Source organism: Leptonychotes weddellii, chromosome 8, assembly GCF_054177405.1.
Source record: "Leptonychotes weddellii isolate Sample4059 chromosome 8, ASM5417740v2, whole genome shotgun sequence".
NCBI classification, from domain to species: Eukaryota; Metazoa; Chordata; class Mammalia; order Carnivora; family Phocidae; genus Leptonychotes; species Leptonychotes weddellii.
The window spans coordinates 72,335,240-72,357,957 of NC_138376.1; the positions used below are offsets into that span (position 1 = coordinate 72,335,240).

The 22,718-nt window shown below is 39.5% G+C and overlaps 1 long non-coding RNA gene across 1 annotated transcript in view; it reads right to left on the reverse strand.

Moving 5' to 3' along the window:
* The window catches only part of LOC145723060 (uncharacterized), a 36,911-nt gene that overhangs the window by 10,750 nt on the left and 3,443 nt on the right, over positions 1–22,718 (reverse strand). The window lies entirely within an intron of this gene.

Genomic DNA, 22,718 nt, shown 5'->3' on the forward strand with positions numbered 1-22,718 from the left:
TCCAGTTTTAGAGCATTGTGGTCTGAGAATATGCAGGGAATAATCTCAATCTTTTGGTATCGGTTGAGACCTGATTTGTGACCCAGTATGTGGTCTATTCTGGAGAAAGTTCCATGTGCGCTCGAGAAGAATGAGTATTTTGTTGTTTTAGGGTGGAATATTCTGTAAATATCTATGAGGTCCATCTGGTCCAATGTATCATTCAAAGCTCTTGTTTCCTTGTTGATTTTCTGCTTAGATGATCTGTCCATTGCTGAGAGTGGAGTATTGAGGTCTCCTACAATTAACATGTTATTATCAATATGACTCTTTGTTTTGGCTAACAGCTGGCTTATGTAGTTGGCTGCTCCCATGTTGGGGGCATAGATATTTACAATTGTTAGATCTTCTTGTTGGACAGACCCTTTAAGAATGATGTAATGTCCTTCTGTGTCTCTAACTACAGTCTTTAGCTTAAAATCTAATTTGTCTGATATAAGCATTGCTACCCCAGCTTTCTTGTGAGGTCCGTTGGCATGGAAGATAGATCTCCATCCCTTCACTTTCTGCCTGGATGTATCTTTAGGTTCAAAATGAGTCTCTTGTAGACAGCATATGGATGGGTCCTGTCTTTTTATCCAATCTGCATCCCTGTGCCGTTTTATGGGAGCATTTAGGCCGTTCACATTGAGAGTGATTATTGAAAGATATGAATTAATTGTCATCATGTTGCCTGTGAAGTCCTTGTTTTTATAGATTGTCTCTGTAAATTTCTGTTCTATATCACTCTTGGGGTCTTCTTCTTTTATAGAATCCCCCTTAAAATTTCTTGCAGGGCTGGCTGAGTGGTCACATATTTTTTCAGTTTCTGCTGGTCTTGGAAGCTCTGCATCTCTCCATCCTCCATCCTAAATGACAGCCTTACCGGGTAAAGTATTCTTGGCTGCATGTTCTTCTCATTGAGTACCCTGAATATGTCTTGCCAGCCCTTTCTGGCTTGCCAGGTCTCTGTGGATAGGTCTGATGTTATTCTGATGTTCCTCCCTCTGTACATAAGGAATCTCTTCCCCCTAACTGCCCTTAAGATGGTTTCCTTGGTTCTAAGATTTTCAGGTTTTACTATTACATGCTAGAGCATTGGTCCATTTTCCTTGATCTTGGGAGGGGTCCTCTCTGCCTCTAGGACACGAATGTTTGTTTCATTCCCCAGATTAGGGAAGTTCTCAGCTATGATTTGCTCAAATATATCTCCTAGTCCTCTTTCTCTCTCCACCCCCTCAGGGATCCCAATAATTCTGACATTGGAATGTTTCATGGCATCACTTATTTCTCTAATTCTGTTTTCATGGATTTTGGCTGTTTCTCCCAGGCCTCCTCCTTTTCCTTCTTTTCTATCAATTGGTCTTCTAGATCACTAATTCGTTCTTTTGCCTCATTTACCATAGCTGTTAGAGTATCTAGATTAGATTGGATCTCTTGATAGCATTTTTAAGTTCTGCCAGTTCAGCTTTCATTTCTGCCCTTAGAGACTCTATGTTGCCATTAATTGATTTCTCCATTATAGCTATTGTCTTCATAACTGTTACCCTGAACTCCATTTCCGACATCTTGGTTATATCTGTATCCATTTGTAAATCTGTGGCCAAAGTCACAGTCTCTGAGTCTTTCCTATTTTGGGGGTTCCTCCTCCTAGTCATTCTGCTGAGGGGTGGTTGAGGGAGTGTACAGAGTCCAAATTATTGACTACAACCCAAGCAAGATGCACCTGTTTTATAGGGACCTTAGGGTTGTCGGCCTCTTGTTCTCCCTGCCTGTCTTCTGGGGGAGGGGCCTGCCGTGCTGTTACTCAGGCAACCTTGTTTGGGCAGAGTTGCCCTGCCCCCTGTGAGGGGGGATGGGCTCTGGGAAAACTGGGTTTTTGGGGCTTTTGTTCTCTGGCGGCTTTCCTTGGTGGCTTTCTGTGTCTCTTCCGAGAGTCAGAGCAAAAGAGACCGTTTCCAACCCTCTGCCTCAGAGCAGAGAGACCACAGTCTGTTCTTTAGTGAGCTCTCCAGGCCACACTGTCTCCGTTTCTGTCTGTGCTGCTAAAAACTGCAGCATCCTGGGTTGTGCGGCCCTCAGCAGCACTCCCAGTCCTCGCCTCCAGGTCAGGGCACATCTCTGCCCTTTGTGCTTCTAAAACCGCCAGCCGCCCCCAGTTCACATGCGCAGCCCCGCTGCTCCAGGTTTCAGTCTTGGGGGCTGCCTTTCTACCACTACTGGTCTGCGAGTCTGTGCCCCCACCCCAGTGTGAGAGGCTTTCAAGCACCAGTGGTGCAGGATCCTGAAGGCTCCCTCCCCCTTCCATTTATTTTCCAATACCTGCCCACAGAATCACTACTCCTCTGCCATCTTTTCCCTGCCCAACTGTTGAACCTGAGTCTCTGTCACTGCCTCTCTAGGTGGTGAGTTCCTCTCAGGATCCTGGCTTCACAGTTTTTGCATTCACGAGCTTTCAGGCTTCACTTGAGCATTTCTCTCTCCAGACTGGGTCTGGAAACTGCTGGAATCAGACTGGGTCCAGTCTAATAAGGACTGCATCAGACTGGATCCCACAGCTGACTGGGTTGATATCAGATGAGTCCCACCTCAAACCAGTTCCCACATCAGACCGGGTCTTACATCAGATTGGGTCCCATGTCAGACTGAGTCCCATGTCAAACAGGGTCCTACATCACACTGGTTCTCCCGTCAGACTGGTTCCCACATCAGACTGAGTCAACCTACTACTGAACTCTTATCTGTGATTATAGCCTGACTACTTGATTTAATAAAGACTTATTCATGTATATTACCTTTCTTAAACATTTTTGTTGTCGTCATTTTTGTGTATTTTAATTCTAAATATATTTAAGACCTCATAAGACATTATTATTATTCCTTCAAAGACAATATTCATTTATATTTACCTAATATTTATTTCTTCTGATACATTTCATTTCTTCTTCACCTCCAATATTCCATCTATGGTCATTTACCTTTTGTCTTATACTCCGTCTTTGGAATTTCCTTCACTGTAGGTTTATTACTGATGAATTTTCATTTTCTGTTTCTATGATAAAGACTTTTTTTGTCCTCCCTTCCAAAGAATATTTCCTTTGGGTATAGAATCTGTGTTGGTAGTTATTTTTTTGCAATACTGTGAAGATATTATTCCCTTGTCTTCTGAGAAGCCAACTGTCAGTTCGATATTGTTCCTTTGAAATATATCTTTTTTCTCTGGTTTCTCCTAAGATTTTACCTTTGTCTTCATTTGCAATAGTGTTACTGTGTGGGATTTTCCTCACACTTATCCTGTTTGAAGCCTTATACTTTTGCATGTATGGTTTGATATATTTCATCAAATTTTCACTCATATGTCTTCCCAGATTGCTTCTGCCCCATTCTCTCAGTCCTCTCCACAAAAGACTCCAATTACAGACATTTTAACTGCATGTCACATTCATAATATTTTCTTTTCCATTGTTGCATCTTTTCCATCTTATCTCTCTTTGTTTCACTTTGGATATTTCTTCTGCCCTATTGTCCAGATCATTTTTTGTCTTTTTTTCAGAACTGCATCCAATCTGCTGTTAAAGCCAAAGATTGCATAATTAATTTTATTTATTTTGGGTTTTAGTTTTAAATTTCCATTCAGGTATTTCATCATTTCTAGTCCTCTAGTTAAATATGTCAACCTGTCATTGAATGTCTTAAAATATTAACACAGTAATTTTAAAAATTTGTGTCTGCCAACTTTAATATCTGCATTTTGTTTGGACATGTCTGTTTTTTGTTGGTTTTTATTCAATTACTTTTACTTTTGTGTTTTGTTACTTTTTTATTGAGTGTTGCAAATTATATGTAAAAATATCTAGAGATCACTTGAAGATATAATAATTTTTTTCCTCATCCAAAATTGATCTGCATTTTCTCTGCTGGGAATAAGTCTAAAAATATCCCCTCAATCCAATTATGGATGAAAATTATTTGAAGGTGAGGTCAGACCTTGCAAGAGCTAGTCTTTGTTATTTTTACCCTTCCTCTTAACATGTAGTTCTTCAGGGTTTCAACTGAAAGCCTGGTTTGTTTGTGCGTACACTTCCTTGATGGCCAATTTCAGTATTTGTTCTGCTAATTCTATGAGGGTGATAGAAGTTCTGCATAGCTTCCTAGGCTCTCAGTCATTGCTTTCAAATTTGCAAGTGCATTGAGGGAAAAGGCAGGACCAAATACCTGACACACACTTACCTGGCCTTCCCTTTTCTTCATGTCTTAATCTGGCCAGTCCTCTCTACCAAGGTAGCCCTGCAATGCCTTCAATCAGATTTTTGGTTCTTATCCTTCCAACTCTTGTCTTTGTTTTACAAATCTGTTTAGGTGTTTGTCATTTGTCCAAATTAGCTAGCTCACCATTTCTGGAGGCAGAAGTCTTTCAAATAGCCTATTATTAAAAGATAATAAAGAAAATATGTTCCAAAACCCAAAGAGTAGCAGAAAGTGTTGTCTAAGGAAAGTTAAATATGTTAAGTAGGAGACCAAAAGTTAGAGAAATCATCTATGAGAGGAAGAGAAGTTTAAGAGAAGCAAATGATCCCTAAAAGACAAATATGAAATATTCAATCTATAAAAGCAAGATTCCAAGATAAGATGAATGGAAGAGAGGGAACACTTAAAAACAAAAAGCTGATCAAAGAATGCTCTTCTTCACTAAAGAAATCCCAAAATCTCAGAGTTCTAGAAATAATCAATGAGAAAAATGTATATTTAGATGTATTCTGATAAAATGTCTGAACCCGGAGATCACAAAAGAGGAAAAAGAAAAATTTTCCATGCACAAAGAGTAAATGAGGTCTTTGTTAATGGTAGGAGAAGAATGATTATTCCATGAAGTTATCACTCATTGTTTCCTTACATAAAAGATACTGAAATTTGTGTTCATTTGCACCTTTACAATAATAAAAGCCTATACTTTTAAATTGGCATCTAAGTACATGCAAAATTTCTTTTGATTGATTACTGCTTGCTATCAACTTAGTGGTTGTGTTTGGAAAATCTATCATCTTCTTTGTTGCCAAGTTCATTGCAGGAAGCTTAGGAATAAGGCCTTCATCTACCACAATATATGATGATTTCATATTGTCCTTAATTTCCTTATGATGCTTTGTAGTTACACTCCGTTCTTGATTGTGCTTTACACATCCAGGTTTCAAAGAGAAATATATTTTTAAAAATTTTAAAAGGTAAATGAGGACACTTAAGTAAGGTAGAGAAGAACAAGTAAAATAAAAGGTAACAACTAAGGACATTTTTTTGAAAAGGGAACTCATTTTGATTGGAAGTTAAAGAGAGCAAGGTCCTATGTTTATAAATTAACACATATCAAAGCACAATTTCAGCACAAATTTTAATTGATCAATTGATGGAGCTGTGTTTGGTTGGTTGGTAATTAATTAAAATGGAGGAATGAAGCAATGTTCCATGAAGTGGTAAATTTTATTTTTAAAAAACAGCTATATGGACCCCAACAGACTTAATAAACTATCACAGAGCCCAGCTTCTCTGTCCGACAGACTTGCAAAAGCTATGAGAGTGGATGGCATGAGCATATGTTTTTAACACCATGGCATACTCCACTTTGTTTCAAGTTTTCCATATACTCTTTGCATATTTTCTTTTTTCTAGGTAACTTCCCTCTCTTTCTCTTTCTCTCTCTCTTCCTCCATCACATACACACACACACACTATACAAAGATACGTACAGAACTGGAATTCTGCTGATTTCTTTGTAAATATATATGACAACAAAGATTTGACAATATTTCCCTAAGTCTTCAGAGAAACAGCATTCCAGTAAAATAAGTCATCATTTGCTGGGTAAGATAAACTTAGGTAAGGAATACCCCAGGAGTATGTAACCTCAGTTCAAGAAATCTCATTCTAAATAATTTGGGTTAAAAAGGCTAGGAAACAATGCTAAATGTAAAGCCTAAATGAGAAGATGATTGAAACAGCATTGTGCAGGTTTAGGAACATAATAATTAAGCACAACAATGCTGAAATGAAACTGCTTCAGTTTGAATTTCAGTTCTTCAGTAAACATTCTCTCATTTTTGAGAGAATTGTTCAATAGAGAGAAGAAGCTTCAAATATGGTATAAAAAGTCAAAAATAGCCATTAGTAGAATAAAAATAGAAAGTGGACTCTCCAACTCACCAGAGGAGAAAAACAAGCCAACACACTGAGTCCAAATTGGAGTACAGGAAAGAAAAAAGAGAAACTAGCAAGTCTGAAGAACATAAAAGCATATAATAAGTAAGTCAGAACAAGGTATTTTCCTCATCCTCGTCCCACTCCCCCATGTTCCATTCTTGATTTCTAGAAAGTGCCAACTCTCTTCTGGATTCCTGTTACATATGTAAGCAAGGAGAAGAAAAGCAGACATTTGGTATTACAACTACAGGTAGAGAAAGAAACCAGGGTGCTCTTAGCATAACGGTGCATGGGACTATGTACTATAAGATGTCTGAGTAATATGTTAGATTGCTTTACAGCTGCCCCCACCCACACAATCCCAACCCTATCTAAAATAGAAACAGAGAACTGAATAATAATTCCCCTGAGACTAAGGAAAAAACAGGGTCAGTGGTAGCTGGGAGATGGGAAGAGAAAGCAGAGGACGTCAAAAGAAGCAGAGGTTTTGAATTTTCCAATAACTATGAGACTGGAAGCCTCATAATGCAGCTCCAGAGTTGAGCTTAAAAAGCTGGAGGCATGAGATGAATAGGGTAGGGGAGCCATTTCTATATTCCCTTGGACTCTGTAGGTTGGGGTGTCTGACTTGAGACTGAAGTGCTGCTTTATGCATCCCTCTGAATCCTATAAGCATTTGGTCAAATAAGAGTAAGAGCATTTAATAGTGAAAAGTTCCACCCCTTCTAGCTGCTAGGAAGGGCACTGGAGTCTCAAACGTACACAAAAGTAAAATTTTTCTGATAAATCAGCATGTATCTTTGTGGAGAATATCTTCTTTCATTTGCCTATAGACCTCTGAAAAGAGTTTGCCTTCTTAGTAACTATGTATCCCCAATATTAACACATAGTTCATTCCCTGACCCCTTTTTCGAATGTTCAACAATTGGTCATTCAACTTCACTGAGTAGAGAGTCTTCCAGTAGCCAGGGAAACCAGCTTAGAGATTCCAGCATTCTGGGATGTTAAATGGTCTGCCATCCTTCTTGAGACGCTCCTTTGGGTAGTTTGACCTGTCCTGAATTCCTGATACTTCCTTTCTGTATTAGCGACAAACCTCTATCCATAAGAAGGCACAATTAAACATGGTGCCAATACCTTGATGTTTTAATTTTTCTTCACTTTCAATGCACTCCACAGTGTCAAGGCAATTGATTGAAAATGCCTCCTTGGGGTGCCTGGGTGGCACAGTTAGTTGAGAATCCAATTCTTCGTTTCTGCTCAGGTGGTGATCTCAGGATCATGAGATCAAGCCCTGCATTGATTTCCATGCTCAGCAAGGAGTCTGCTTAAGACTCTCTCTCTCTTTCTCCCTCTCCCCTTTCTCCTCCCCCTTGCCACACTCATGCTCTCTCTCTCTCAAATAAATAAATAAATATTTTTTTAAAAAGAAAAGAAAAGAAAATTCTTTCTTATGTACGATACTGTCTATGGCCCTAAGTAAGGCTCTCCACAGAAGGCAACATCAGTGGTCCCTATGAATCACAATTTCAAATTCATATATCCTAGACACAGCTACAGTTTGCTCTAGAGTTGTCAAAAATCCAATGTTTTTGAATCTATGTTATTTAGTTTTTAAGATCTATTCATCATGACTAAATGCAATCTAGTTATTCTGGACTGGATCCTGAAACAGAAAAAGATTATTAGTGAAAAAGCTGGCGAAATCCGAATGAAGTCTAGAATTCAGCTAAAGTGAAGTACCATTAGTTTTTTGACAAATGTACCATGAATGATCAGTTGTTAACTTTAGGGGAAATTGGGCAAGAGGCATACAGGAGCTCTATGTATTACCTTCGTCTTTCATTTTTTAGTAAATCTAAAATTACTCCAAATTAAATTTTTTTTAAGATTTTATTTATTTATTTGATAAGAGACACAGCAAGAGAGGGAACACAAGCAAGGGGAGTGGGAGAGGGAGAAGCAGACTTCCCATGGAGCAGGAAGCCTGATGTGGGGTTAAAATTTTATTTTTAAAAAAATTCTTTACTCATCAGGCCCAAGAAGTAGGGAGTTGGAGCCCTGGATAGTAATTGGAGAAAATTGCTAAAATAAGCCACTGCCTTGTATATACTAAAAGTCTCTGAAGGAAAGACAGCAACCAGTAGCAGTGGCAGCTCGTCAGTCAAGATCTTCTGAGGAAGACCCAGATTTAGTCTGCTCTTAAATTTCATGTAAAAATTTTATGGTATTGTTTCATTAAATTAATCAGCTTCCTTCTAGTAATGAAGACAGTGACTTTTTTTATGTACATTTATGTATTGACCCCTTAAGGGGCAAAATCAACACAATAATCCAGAAGAATAGGACCTATTCACCAGGTTCTATTCATGAATGAGATCTCTTGCAATCATCTCATGCTCACTAACGGGACTCTCAGGCACGGTGAATATAACGGAAAGATCAAATCTGTCTATAAAGCAGTAAATGTACATGGGTTAAATTCCCTCATTCAATCACAAAATGCTTAATTTGGGACCTGAAACAATAATAAACTAAATACATTTTATAAGGAAAATAATCATGCTGAGGGATTAAAAAAAAAAAGAAAATGGCAAAAGAAGTTCATACTTTGAAAACTGTCTGTTTCAGATATACAAATGACAGAAAAGTAATATAAAAGAGAAAACCAAACAACTTAACAGTTAAACACTATGACGGACTAGAAATGGACAGAAAAGCAAAATACTGTGTGGGGACCGAATCCACAGAATGGCTGGCCTTTAGGCCAGAAGCTGATAGTGGGGACAAAGGAAGCCCAAAATTTCTACATAAAACTAATGCCGGGCTCACTTTGAAGCCAGGGTCTATGTTTTGGCTATACCAGGTCCTGAAAGAAAGCTGAAAAATAATAAATAATTAAAAATATATATATTCTTGAAGAATGCAGCCTAGGATTATAGTCCAAATTAGGGAGGCAGAGGATTTAGAACAGACTCTAAACCAGGACCTAAAACCAGGAAACTTTCTCTCCCCCACCACCTTAACTCTGTATTCACCATCCCCAACACCATCATAGGAAACTAGCATTAAAAAAATTATATGACCTTGTTCTAGATTGGAACAAATGGACTAAGTGGAGGCAGCAGCAAAACTACTCCTCAGAGATGCGTAATAAAAACAAGTAAGAGGAGAAAAACTGCCACATACAAGGGAAAAGGATTATACATGGCACGTGCACCAAGGGACGAAAATCTTGAGGGTCATTCTGCCCATCGCATATGTATTATAGATTATTTTGGGAGGGAAGTGCATGTAAATTTTTAAATTTTTTTTAAAGATTGTATTTATTTATTTGAGAGAGAGAGAGAGCACAAGTGGTGGGGAGGAGCAGAGGGAGAGGCAGACTCCCTGCTGAACAAGGAGCCTGATGTGGGGTTGGATCCCAGGACCCTGAGATCACGACCTGAGCTGAAAACAGATGCTTAACCAACTGAACCACCCAGGTGCCCTGCATGTAAATTTTTTTAATTAAGATGTTGGAAATAGAAAATTTAGCAATTGGAATGAGAAATGAAATGGAGGGGATAAACTTTATAGTGTACACAAATTGAGACTTAACAAGTAGGAAGACAGTACTGAGAAACTCACTAGAATGCAGAGCATAATCATAGAGATTTATAAAAACACAAAAGACTAAGATTAAAACTTATTTGTGGGTAGATAATAGAGAGTTATACTCAAAAACTTTAAACAATCTTAATATGGTAAGGAATTTTTAACAGATAATTAAAGCATAACAAGGTCCCTGTAGTCAAGAGAAATATGAAATAATGAATAAATGTAGATGGCATTCTAACTAATATAAACACTAATCTTAGACCATAGAATAACACAATCTTGCAATCTGACAGACTGTTTAAGCAGAAAAAAACTTTCCAAATACAAAGCCCCTAGAAATGAGGGATAAAATTTAAAGTATGAGCTCATTAGTGGCCTACAGATAGTGAGGAGAGTGAGGATGCCAGACCCTGGCATAGAATAAAGAAGAGCATGAAGACTGAAGGAGATAATATTCAAATAAAACTACTATGTGCAATCTGTGTAGCCATCTCCAACTATTCCTCTTGCTGGGGCCCAGAGGTCATTGCCTTTACCAAGGTATTAACAAATGTGTTGGTGTGGGGAAGACCAACATCCTCTAAAAGCTTTATGGTGGTTGTTCTCTATAGGCTAGAGATGATGGTTGCAGATGCCATCATAAAATTGGGCTCCCTAGTTTCATTTCCAGATGGATAGAGACCAGGTGGCACTGTTTAATCACTAGAGACTTGCTGTGTGCAATTACTATAATAAGCCAATGGGGTGGAGCAGTAATCAAAGTCTTTTAACCTAAAATGATCTCTGGTGGTGGCTAATTGAGTATGAAAATTCTGAGGGATAAAAAAAAAAATGGGCGGACATTAAAATACTGCTTGACACATAAAAGTGAAAAAATTCTAGGTCTAGCAGCAGAAACTTGATGTGAGTCACTATAGTAGGGATAAAAGATCACTAAGTGGCTCTTAAATTTAAGACAGTTCTCAGATCCAGAGTCCCTTGATGGGGGCTTGAAGAAGACCCTGTACATGGCCACACATGTTTATTAAACTCTTCCTCCAAGCCCTCCCCAGAGGGACATATGGCCATGCACTAGGGTGACCGTGCACTGAGAAAGGGAAACACTCAGACATTCAGAGGTTAACAGATACTATTCTGAACTCACATTCACCCCCAAAGCCTGGAATGCCACCATGGTCGGACAGTCAGAGGGGCTTCTGGAAGTAAGGTGATAGATGGAGGTTTGGCCCAAGTCCATCTCACAGTTGATCCACTGGGACTGCAGACCCATTTTGTGGTTATTTTCCTCCAAAATGGTGTGTCCACATATTGGTTCTATAACGCCGAGGGTAAGGGCCATTACAGTAAAATCCCCTTTACATCTCCCCCATTATTGAAAGCAATACTGTATCCCTGGATGAGGCAGAGATCTGGCGGTCGGGAAGTAGTAAAAGAAAATGCTTTTGAAATGCATATGCATGCCCAAGAGAGGTGAGTGAAACCCCCTGAAGGTTCAGAGACCTACCACACAGATGAAGTTTCCAAAGGAGCAGTGGTCTCCGGCAGGTCTGCACTTGACACTCCCACCATCAGAGACATGAAAGATGCAGAGGTGATGATTCCTATCATATCCCATTTTTACCCTCCCATTTAGCTAGTGCACAAGCCAGATGTATGTTCAGGGACACCTATGCATTATCATAAAATTAATCAGGTTGTGACACCAATCGCAGCTGGTGTTCCCAATGTGGTATCATCACTGGAGCAAATCATCACGGCCCTTGGCACCTTTCATGCAGTCATTGACCCAGCAAACATTTTCTTTTCTACACCAGGTAATAGAGAAAATTAGAAGTGATTCACCTTCACTCTTTTACCTCAAGGCTATGTGAGCCCTTGGCTCTCAGTCTGATGTCCTAGAGGAACCTTGATTGCCTTGATATTCCACAGAATATCATGCTGGTTCATTACACTGATGACGATATGCTAATTAGACCTGGCGATCAGGAAGTAGTAAAAGAAGGTGCTTTTGAAATCCCATGCATGCCTAAGGGAGGTGCGCTAAACCCCCTGAAAGTTCAGAGACCTACCACACAGGTGAAGTTTCTGGAGGAGAAGTCATCTCTGGCAGGTCTGCCCTTGGCACTCCCACCATGAAGAAAGAGGCACAGTGCCTGGTGGATTTTTTCAGATTTTGGAGAGAATATATACCATATTTGAACGTGCTGCCCCAACCCATTTGCAAGGTTATATATAAACTGCCAGGTTCTAGGCAGAGCAAGACAGGCCTCAACATTGGGCACAAGCTGTGGTGTGAGTGGCCATTTAGACTTTATAGCCAAACAGATTCAGTGATATTTGAAGTGATGTGGGCAGACAGAAGGCCAAAGAGGAGAACCACAACACAGATTTTAGGATTTGGGAGTAAGGACATGCTATCTCCTTCCAACAGCAGTCCTCATCTGAAAAGCCGGTCTTGACTTGGAACTGAGTCTGGCAGAGACAACAAGATACCATGTGACTACGTGACCAGGACTGCCTATCATGAACTAGACCTTATTTGATGTGCCATGTGCATTCAAGATTTATAGAGATTTAAAAAAAAAAACAAAAGACTAAGATTAAACTTATTTGTAGGTTGATAATAGATTACCTCCAGAAGGTCTACACAGCATAAGTAAATTGTATGAGTCAGTGATTCGCTACTGGCTATGGGTTAATGGTTATGGTTTGCCTAGCTAGTCAGGGACCTTTAGAAAGGTGAAGACTGATGACAAGATCTGAGGGAAAGGTATATGGATGAATATAGTGGCCATGAAAATGCAAGCTCATCTCCCCCGCTTCAGGGAGCATAACTGACTTATGGCTCAAGCTATTGCTTTTCTGGATCTACCACCACATTCTTGTCCAGGCCACAATTCCCATGGGCTGCCCTAAGCCAGTGACTTTGCTAATGGATACAGACCCCTTCCAGCAGACACAGGACCTTTTCAGTGGAATACTTAGACTCAGGGACTGTCTATCAGCCTGCACAAATTTTCTGGAATTACACTGCAGTCTGAAACACTTTATACACATTGCCCCTTCCTTCTCACTCTCTTTCAGAGACATCAGGCCTGCAGTAAAGCCTTTCTTCACTGTCTCTAGTTCCCTCCCCTTTTTTCTTCACGGATATATTACACAATAAATTTCCTGCATTTTGTAGAAGCCTATATTTTAATATTTTGATATTCAAAGATATCAGTTCATAATCCCTGAAATCTGTAAATGTACCTTATTTGGAAAAAGGGTCTTTGCAACTGTGATTAATTAAGGATTTGGGGATGATGGATTGATTACCCTGGTGGGTCCAAATACTATTACAAATGCCCTCATAAGAGAGAAGATGAGCAAGATTTGACATAAACACAAGCAGAGGAGAAGGCAATGTGAAAATTAGCAGTGAGAGAGAGAGATCTGAAGATGCTGGTAATGCAAAGGTATGGTAGAAACCACCAGAAGCTAGAAGAGGCAAAGATCAGATTCTCCCCTAGAGCCTCCGGAGGGAGTATGGTTCTGCTGACAGCTCGATTTCAGCCCAGTGAACCTGATCTCAGAACTTCCAACCTCCAGAACTCTGAAAGAATAAATGTGTGTTTTTTGAAACTACTAAATGTACGGTAATTTGTTAAAGCAGCCATAGAAGACCAATACACATGTCTAATTCTGTCCCGGCCCCTGCTTCCTGAGGATCTGAACAAACAAAAGAAGCAGTAAGATGGGTTTGGGGGATGAGGTCTCTCACTGCTCAGCAGGCAAAGATGATGCGGCCCTGAGTAATAAATGGGACATGGATAGTCCCTGGCATAAGGCAGCCCCATTGCTAACAGTCATCAGTAGTGACCAGAAAGGCATTTGGAAGATAAAGAGGAACAATACTGACAAAGACAGCAGAGTTGGTTAATTACAGGTAAATTGTATTGCTAACTACAAAGGAATAACAAGAAAATAAGCGCTTTGAAAAAGCAGTTAAAGGCTAAGTGTGAGAGCCTTTGGCCTGTTTAATAGCTTACAAAGGGGAAGAGAAGACACAGTTGAACAGGAAATCGAAGCTTTGAAAGTTAAAGTGTCAGAGCTCCACAGATGATTAAATACTCAGTCAAGGAGTGTCTGCTGTCCTAGGTCGGGGCCCTGGGTGGAAAAGCGTGGGACCCTGACCCCTAGGTCCCTGTGCTAGAAGATGTTGCAGAGGCCTCACACCTCTCAGAAACTGCCTGCCCTTCATGTCCTGGTTGCCAACCTGCCGGCTAGGACTACGACCCAGCATCACCTGCGTGGGGCTGCGCGGGGCCTGACCAAGGAAAGAGACTACTCACCCAAGGAGGGGCAAGAATTAGCTACCTTACACCAGCAGGAGCCAGGAGAGTGAATCAGGTATTGGATTTAGAGGGGCTGGAATGTAAGACTGGATAAAAAAAGATTTATTTACTTGGGGCACTTTTTCACACCACAAGAGCTAACAATCTGGCAGGAAGCTCAGGGAGCGGCTACACTTGTCAGAGCGGCTCCTGGAAGTCTAAGAAAGTGATGGCCCTTGCTGAACGAGGTGGGAATGTCTGACTTGCCCGACAGGTAGTGAAGAATCAAGGGGCTCAGAGAGGTGGGTGAGCTGGAATAAATGTATTAGTTAAGGCCAGCGTACTCATCAGAGGATTATGTTCCATTGGAAGAACAGGACAGCAAATACCGTGCCATTCGGCAAGGCCACGGGGAAGGCACTGGCGAGAAGCATGCCAGCATCACTAAGAAGTTGTTTGGTGGTGCCCTCCTTGCCGGCCGGGGCTGACTGTGGGCAAGGCAGACCCAGAGCTGGGTTTGTTAATATCCATGGCGATAAGAGTCCACAGGGTGGTGCTTAGGACCAGAAGCCGGGAGGCCACGACTTCCCAAACAACTAGCAGGGCCGGAGGGACAGCCGCGGGACTTTAACCCACAGGGTTAAAAGAGCTTGACACCTCTAGGGGCAAAATAGACCTGCAGTCAACAGTGGTGCCACTTCACTTTGACACCCAGGTTCAAAGGTGAGAATGGGAGAGCAGGAAGGTGAGGGCACTCACTCCAATAAAAAGTCACAATCCCACTCAGACCCCCAGGCCCAGAGCACATTAATGGAAGAAATGGACTAGATCGGTCCAATTTGAAAGAAACTGAGACACAGGCAAAATAAACATCATTCCCAAGATCACACAGCTAGTATGTCATACGCTAAACTCAGGAAAATATATTTGCTGTATTTACGATAAAGTGTTAATAGGTGAAGGAATCAATAAAGCAGGTAATTCCAAAAAATTGTGCAAAGGAATACAAGTGATTAATAAATATATGAAAAATTTCATAAACAGAGGAACATAAAGCAATTTGTCATCATATTAAACTTGATCAATAAATATTTTCAAATAATAATATGCTGAGCTAAGATTCGGGAGTATAAAACCTAGAGCATTATTTCTGGAGGTAATTTTCACTACATTTATAAAATACTTAAGCCTTGGGAATCTTTTGATTTCTACAAACTATACGCTTAAGAATTTATTATACTCAAATCATCAGACATATGTATAAGAGTTTATTATAAAGACAATAATTAAGCATAAAATACAACTGGAAAATTAAAAAAAATACCCTTAATGTTTAAAAAGAGATTGGTAAAACACTACGCTATAATCATAATAGAATAATATAAAACCATTAAAATTATTTTATTAAATAATATTCAATAATATAGAAATGTTCACAAAACATTGGTAAGCATGAAATGATGGATTCAAAAGAATTTTTATATTGGTGTGTAAGAGATTTTATCCAAAGAATATGTGAAAATTTTAAAAGTCCATAGAATTGGTGGGGCTAGACCTCAGACACCAATCACAGCAACACCCTCATTTCTTTGGAAAATCTACTGAGACCTAGCAAAGTTAATACTTTAAAGTAGAAACAAAAGAAATAGATTGGGAGTAATTTTGGCATCCAAAGAAAGTATATGTGAATTATAAAAGAATTATAAAAGTTTACACCAAAATGTTACTAGTGTTTACTTACCTGTAGGGTATGTGGGTTAATAATTATTTCACATATTAAGTTTTTCTCTATTTCCATTACTTTTGCAATGAACATGTAGAAACAAACAAAGGATGTTGTTTTAAAAAATTTGTTCAGAGAATTAACATGTGATTAAAAGCTCTGTTTCATAATGCTTCTCAAGATCTGCCTGCATGGGGCGCCTGGGTGGCTCAGTTGGTTAAGTGACTGCCTTCAGCTCAGGTCATGATCCCAGGGTCCTGGGATCGAGTCCCGCATCGGGCTCCCGGCTCGTTGGAGAGCCTGCTTCTCCCTCTCCCACTTCCCCTGCTTGTGTTCCCTCTCTCGCTGTGTCTCTCTCTGTCAAATAAATAAATAAAATCTTTAAAAAAAAAAAAAAAAAGATCTGCCTGCATGTACCTGAGAGTTCTCAGGTGGGCATTCATTAGCATTCACACAAATCCTTTAAGCTCAAAATTACCTTGGTCAGGATGCAATCTAATTTTTCTTTAAGATATAAAACAATTACCCTGTTGCATGAGTAGAGGACTAAATTATATGAACACTAAAAGTATATGAATAAAATTGAACAATGAAGTAGCAAAACCGATGTGACATATTTAGCTATGTACAGAATTGTTATTTTGCTGCTCAAAAAATAAACCTAAGTTAAAATGGGGTCACAAAAGTACTATAATTATTTTTTTCCATAACCAAATTAAATTTTGAATTTTCCCTCATTATATTGTATCTGTTATGAACACAGATTTCCAGTTTTCCCCAATGGCATTTACTATTCAGTTTTCTTCACCATCATCAGTATAATCACATTCACACTGACACTGCATTGACACATTAGAAAAACCAGGCCCTGGAGTTCCAATACCACTGACTCCCACCTCACACCCTAGTATTGACATTAAACGTGTTCATACCCATCAGTGTTCTCCCAGGCCCATGACCACAGTCTGTGAAATCTTTGAGCACCTAATAACCAGACCACCCCGACAAGCCTGGGAGCGCTGGGCAAGGGAGGGCTTTAAGGCCCTCGGAATTTTAGAGAATGGGGCCATAGCTTATCCAGAGCGTCAGCTCAGTAAGTACAGGCAGTTATAGGAGGTGGCAGGAGAAGAGAGAATGAGTAATGGCTCTGCATTCCTGGCACTTGAGAATTTAAGGACTGAGAGATCAGAAAAGAGAGACTTGCATTAAAGAACATGGAAGACAGGGGCGCCTGGGTGGCTCAGTTGGTTAATCAGCTGCCTTCGGCTCAGGTCATGATCCCGGGGTCCTGGGATCGAGTCCCACATCGGGCTCCCTGCTCCACAGGGAGCCTGCTTCTCCCTCTCCCTCTGCCTGCCTCTCTGTCTACTTGTGCTCTCTATCTCTCTGTCAAATAAATAAATAAAATCTTTAAAAAAAAAAAAAAAAGAACATGGAAGACGGAAGCTAGCCCAGGGACTTGACTTCCAATCCAGACTCTGGGGCATTCTACAAGACTACAGTGGTTTTACCTTCAGGGTCAGTCTTTTTTTTGTTTTGTTTTGTTTAAAGATTTTATTTATTTATTTGACAGAGAGAGAGATAGCGAGAGAGGGAACACAAGCAGGGGGAGTGGGAGAGGGAGAAGCAGGCTTCCCCGCAGAGCAGGGAGCCCGATGCGGGGCTCGATCCCAGGACCCTGGGATCATGACCTGAGCCGAAGGCAGACACTTAACGACTGAGCCACCCAGGCGGCCCACCTTCAGGGTCAGTCTTAAACCCAATTTAATTCAGGAATAAAGAGGCTACTTGCCAAAAAAATGTTTCTAACCATTCATGCTTAGAATTATTTTACATACACAAAGTCAGCCTTTATTACCCAATGAGAGAAACAATAAAATACTAATACCAGGAAGAGTTCACCCGAAGAACAAGTGGAAATTGTATATAGATTAATAGAATTCTAGGGCTGGACCTTCGAGATCAATTATAGCAACATCCTCATTTTATGATGAGCCCACTGCAACCCAGAGGAGCTATATTATGAAGAGTAGAAGTAGATTGTGCAATAGTTTATTAAATCCCAAAACAACAGAACTGAAGTAACCTTGAAATTTTAAAGATTGGTCTCTTTTTTTTTTAAGATTTAATTTATTTATTTGAAAGAGAGCACACATGAGTGGGGGGAGGGGCAGAGGGAGAGGGAGAAGCAGACTCCCCGCTGAGCAAAGAGCCCAATGTGGGGCTCGATCCCAGGACCCTGGGACCATGACCTGAGCCGAAGGCAGACGCTTAACCGACTAAGCCACCCAGACATCCCAGGAGACAACATTCTTAACAAAAGAAGAACTTATTCTTGTGGAAATGGTAATACCACAATCTGAAAAAAAAAACTTTAAATACACATATGTCTACAAATACTAGACTGTCTACACCTTTGGTCTTATCCACTAAGAACCTCTTCTGATTCTCATACAAACAAAAAAACTTAGATCATTCAATCAATGTCAATATTATTATTTTTTTTATCAAAATTGCCTTAGAGTTCATAGAGTAGACCCTAAAATGATGCATAGTATAAATCTCTGTTACCAACTTAATACTATAGAGTGATAACATTCTAATAAAAATGATGAAGTATGTCCCACAAGAAGGAGACAGCAACAAAAATACAATAACCACTTATCCCCATGAGTGATGAGCTCATAAATTACAGAACTGGCCTGGTAAAGCCTGTGAAAATTTTCATAACTAAAGATTAAAATCAAGATTTTTTTTAATTCCTTCTGTTATCATAACTGATATGAAAGTGTTCTAATCAACACTGACTTCAAGCAAAATTCTATGTACTGGCTCTTCAAATACCTCCTCAATTAAAGCATTATTTTTTTTTCATAAATCACAGCTTCTGTTTAAATTACATAACCATATCTGGATGATTTTTAATCTTTAGAAGATGGTTTTTGATTATTCCCTGGAACCTCCATGACAAAATTATCCAAAAAGTAGGTTTTCAGAGGCTTGACATTGCCAAATGCTGCATCCTCCCTTCCTCACCCCCTTTCTAACAGTTAAAGAAACTCATAATAAAGTGGTTGGTGCAGCGCATATTAAGCTAATAACTTCTACTCCAGAAACAAGAGTGCACAGAAGTTAACTTCTCTCCCACAGGTTAAATTTAGGAAGGAATTTTTTCTAAGATTATTGGAAAGAAAAAGGCTACTCATATCATTTCTACAAAGAGTGAATATTATTCATTAAAATTCTCAACCATCTGGAAAAAATAATTATTGAAGAAGTTCTGAGGGCTTTAAGAAAACATTTCAAGTTTAAGGAAAGACAGTGAATGGAATTCTTTCTTGTTAATTTATCCAGCAATATTAGAGTATCAAGCACGTTCATTTCCATCAAACACCTGGCCTCCCTGACATTTGGTGCTCTCCCAGACATCTATCAAGAAATAGATCAGATTTTTCAGCTTTCCTCATTTATGGTTTCAGGGAAAGATCCTGACATTGATTTTTGCATATGACTCTGATTGATTCCAGTGGGAGTCCTGCACACAATTTGGTAGTACAAAATGATCCCTAGCCTAGTGGTCTATGCTCCTTCCATAAAGATATTTTATAGTTTCCAATCCCAGCCTTTTATTTCTAAATCATTTGCTCAGATCTTTAGAATTTTCTCCTTGTCTCCTGTAATATTTTAAAGCATAAACTTCAAAACTTGGGTAAACTATTTTTAGTTTAATCTTAATTCAATATTTCTTTAACATAGTCATTATGGCCTCAGGTGTCTACAAGACATGAACACTGTTACTGACACTGACTTTCCAAAAGAAAAATTATGAATTCTAATAATCTTAAGATTAATTCACAGTTTATAGCAATGCTGTTAATGAAAGCAAGTAGTCATATACTTTTGTTCTGTTCCCGATAAGCATGACTTGTTTTTTTCACAGGAGTTTGTCACTTAGGAGGAGTTCTGCTTCAAGTAATGAAATATGTGAATTAAAGCGGCTTGAACAGGAGCACCTGGGTGGTGCAGTCCTTTAAGTCCAACTCTTGGTTTTGGCTCAGGTCATGATCTCAGGATAATGGGATTGAGCCCCTCTGTGCTCAGAAGCAGAGTCTGCTTGGGTTTCTCTCTCCCTCTCTCTCTCAAATAAATACATCTTAAAAAAAAAAAAAGAATTATTCTAAAGTGGCTTGAACATCAAGGACATTTTAGTGTCTTACCAAGACTCTTTGAAGTAGAAGTTTCAGAGTTGGTTACTATAGCTGCTCAAAACTGTCAGGGGTCTGGGTTGTCTTCTCTGCTACTTTATTGGCTCTCCCCTTATGGTCACAAAATGGCTGTCACACCTCCAAGTGTCTTGCCCTCACACCACATCTCTCAAGGCATGAAAGAAGAATGTGAGCTCCACTTCACTGTTGATTCCCTGGAGCTAGAAGGCCTGAGTGGAATTTCCACCTTCCCTGCTCACATTTCAGTCATATATCTGAACAAAATCAGAAATTTGTTTACAATGAAGTGGGAGGAAAATTTATAGGACAGCCAGTTAGTAGAGTCAACAGCTGGAACTCCTTACTCTCCCACAATAGAAGTCACATTTATCAGCTATTTGGTGTAACTATTCTTGGGGTAGTCACATGTGTACAGAAAGTTCCTGACAAAGATAGAGTATGTATGTATAATGCCCAGGCACTCAACATGCTTTTTCTCCAATCAAGGACTGTATTTTTAAATAAGGCAACTATAGTCTGAGATGCTGAGATGATTTATGGAATGTTTCAAGAACACCTAATTATCTTCTCTTTATCAATAACCCCAGCATTAGCATGTATTTTATTTAATTATGCATCCATTTATATAAATGCCAATGGTATAGACTTGGAAAGATCTTCAATACACTTGCAATGGGTGAACTGTATAATATGTAAATTATACCTTAATAAAGTTGCATGCATGTACACACACACACACACTCAAAAAAAAAGGTAATTTGGCTTTTGCGTTGGTGCTCTGTCTTGAGATAATTTCTCTTGAAGCCAGCCATCATGTTGTGAGAAAGCCCAGAACTGATGGAGAGGCTATGTATAGATATTCCAACAAAAGCCTCAGCTAGGCCCTTGGCTGACAGCCAGCATCAACTGCCAGACACTAGAGTGAGCGAGCCTTTGGATGATTCCAGCCCCAGCTTAGGCTTCAGACATTATGGAGCATAAATAATTCATCCCTGTTGTACTCTATCTGAATTCCTGGCCCTCAGAAACCAGAAGATGTAATAAGTGATGATTGTTGCATTGAGCCACAGAGTTTTGGAGTGATTGGTTTCATCAATAGATAACTAATACTGACACTAATGAAATCCACAACACAAATGAAGGTAAAGTAACGACTATGACAAGTTGTAAAATGAAGGTATCTGGAGAAGTGATGGTATATAATGAGGGGATGAATTTATATCTCACAATAAATCCACAAAAATTCAGGGATTCCGGAATGACTTATGGCTGTGATATACTGAGTGAGTGGGCACTAACTAGAGTTCATAAATAAAATGACTTTGTTAGAGATTATGGAAAGGTAGCAATGAGTATGGACTTAGACAAATCTCCCATGTGGGTAGCCCCACTCTGCCACATTAGCTATGTGACCTGGGAAAAGTAACCTCTCTGAGCCTGTACATTTCTTACATGAAAAATAGATGTTTGGGAGGATTAAGTGAGATGATACGTTGTTAAATACTTAGCATAGGGCCTGGCTCAATAACTATTAGTTATTGTTGTTACTATCATGAAATACATGGGGTGATACCAATAACGTGGCCCCAAATTACCTCTACCTCAAAATGTGCCACTTAACCCATAGACATTAGAGATGAAGATAATAAGTCTTTTGAAGTCTTTCTTGTGATTATATCCATGAGGTTCAAGCATCTTCTTTTCACGTTTTCTAATTCCTAATTAATTCTCAAAGTCACTTGTAGAAAGTAATCACAGAATCAAGAATTTCACTGGCTGCTAAACAGCTAACGGATGGGGTTTCCGTTTATTTATTTCAAGTAATTCATGGGATTTGATGGTAGTAATTCAGAAGATGTCTTCATTGCTAGAGAGGCAGGATGGCCATGTCATTCTTTGCATGACTGTTTAACAGATGATAGATTTTTCTACATGCTGTCTGCTATTTTAAAAAACAAGTGAAGCAGGGTTCAAGGCAAAAATGATCTAAAATACAGAGATGGAAAAAAAAAAAGACTTGACTCTTTTTCTTCAATTAAAGTTATTGCATGTTCGTGGTCTGAGAAGCTCAACTGGAACCAGCAGGTTAATAAACAGCTTCAAGCAACCATGGCTTGCTACTGATAGCCAGAAAGGACACTGTGAATCAGACTCATCCGATATGTACATCTTCAGTTGTACTTCATTGAATGACTTGAGATGTGCACAAAAAGAGAGGTTGATCTCTACTAAGAAACAAGCATGCTTTGGGAGCTTTGCATTCTCACTTGTCATTCTGCTCCTTCAAGGACGTTAGCAAAGAATTGTCATCAGAGGACACTTATAAAATAAAGAACACCTTACTGAGATTTAGTGTGTAGTTTTATCTGTATCTTATCTGCCTCTCTGTCCCTAGCGCCTTACAAGAGGCACTCGATAAATGCATGTTGAATTGAATTGAACTACCGGGTCAGAAAGTAGATGCCAAACCTTCAGAAGAATCCCCTGCAGAGCCTTGAGCATAAAGAAGTGATGTTTCTCCCTTAAGCCCGATAAAAGCTACGCCACACCGGTTGCTATACTTTTCTCACTCTCTCCAGGCCTTTTGCCTGCTAGTACTATCTATACGGTAGAACATGTGAGATCAGTGCAAAATCTCTGGAG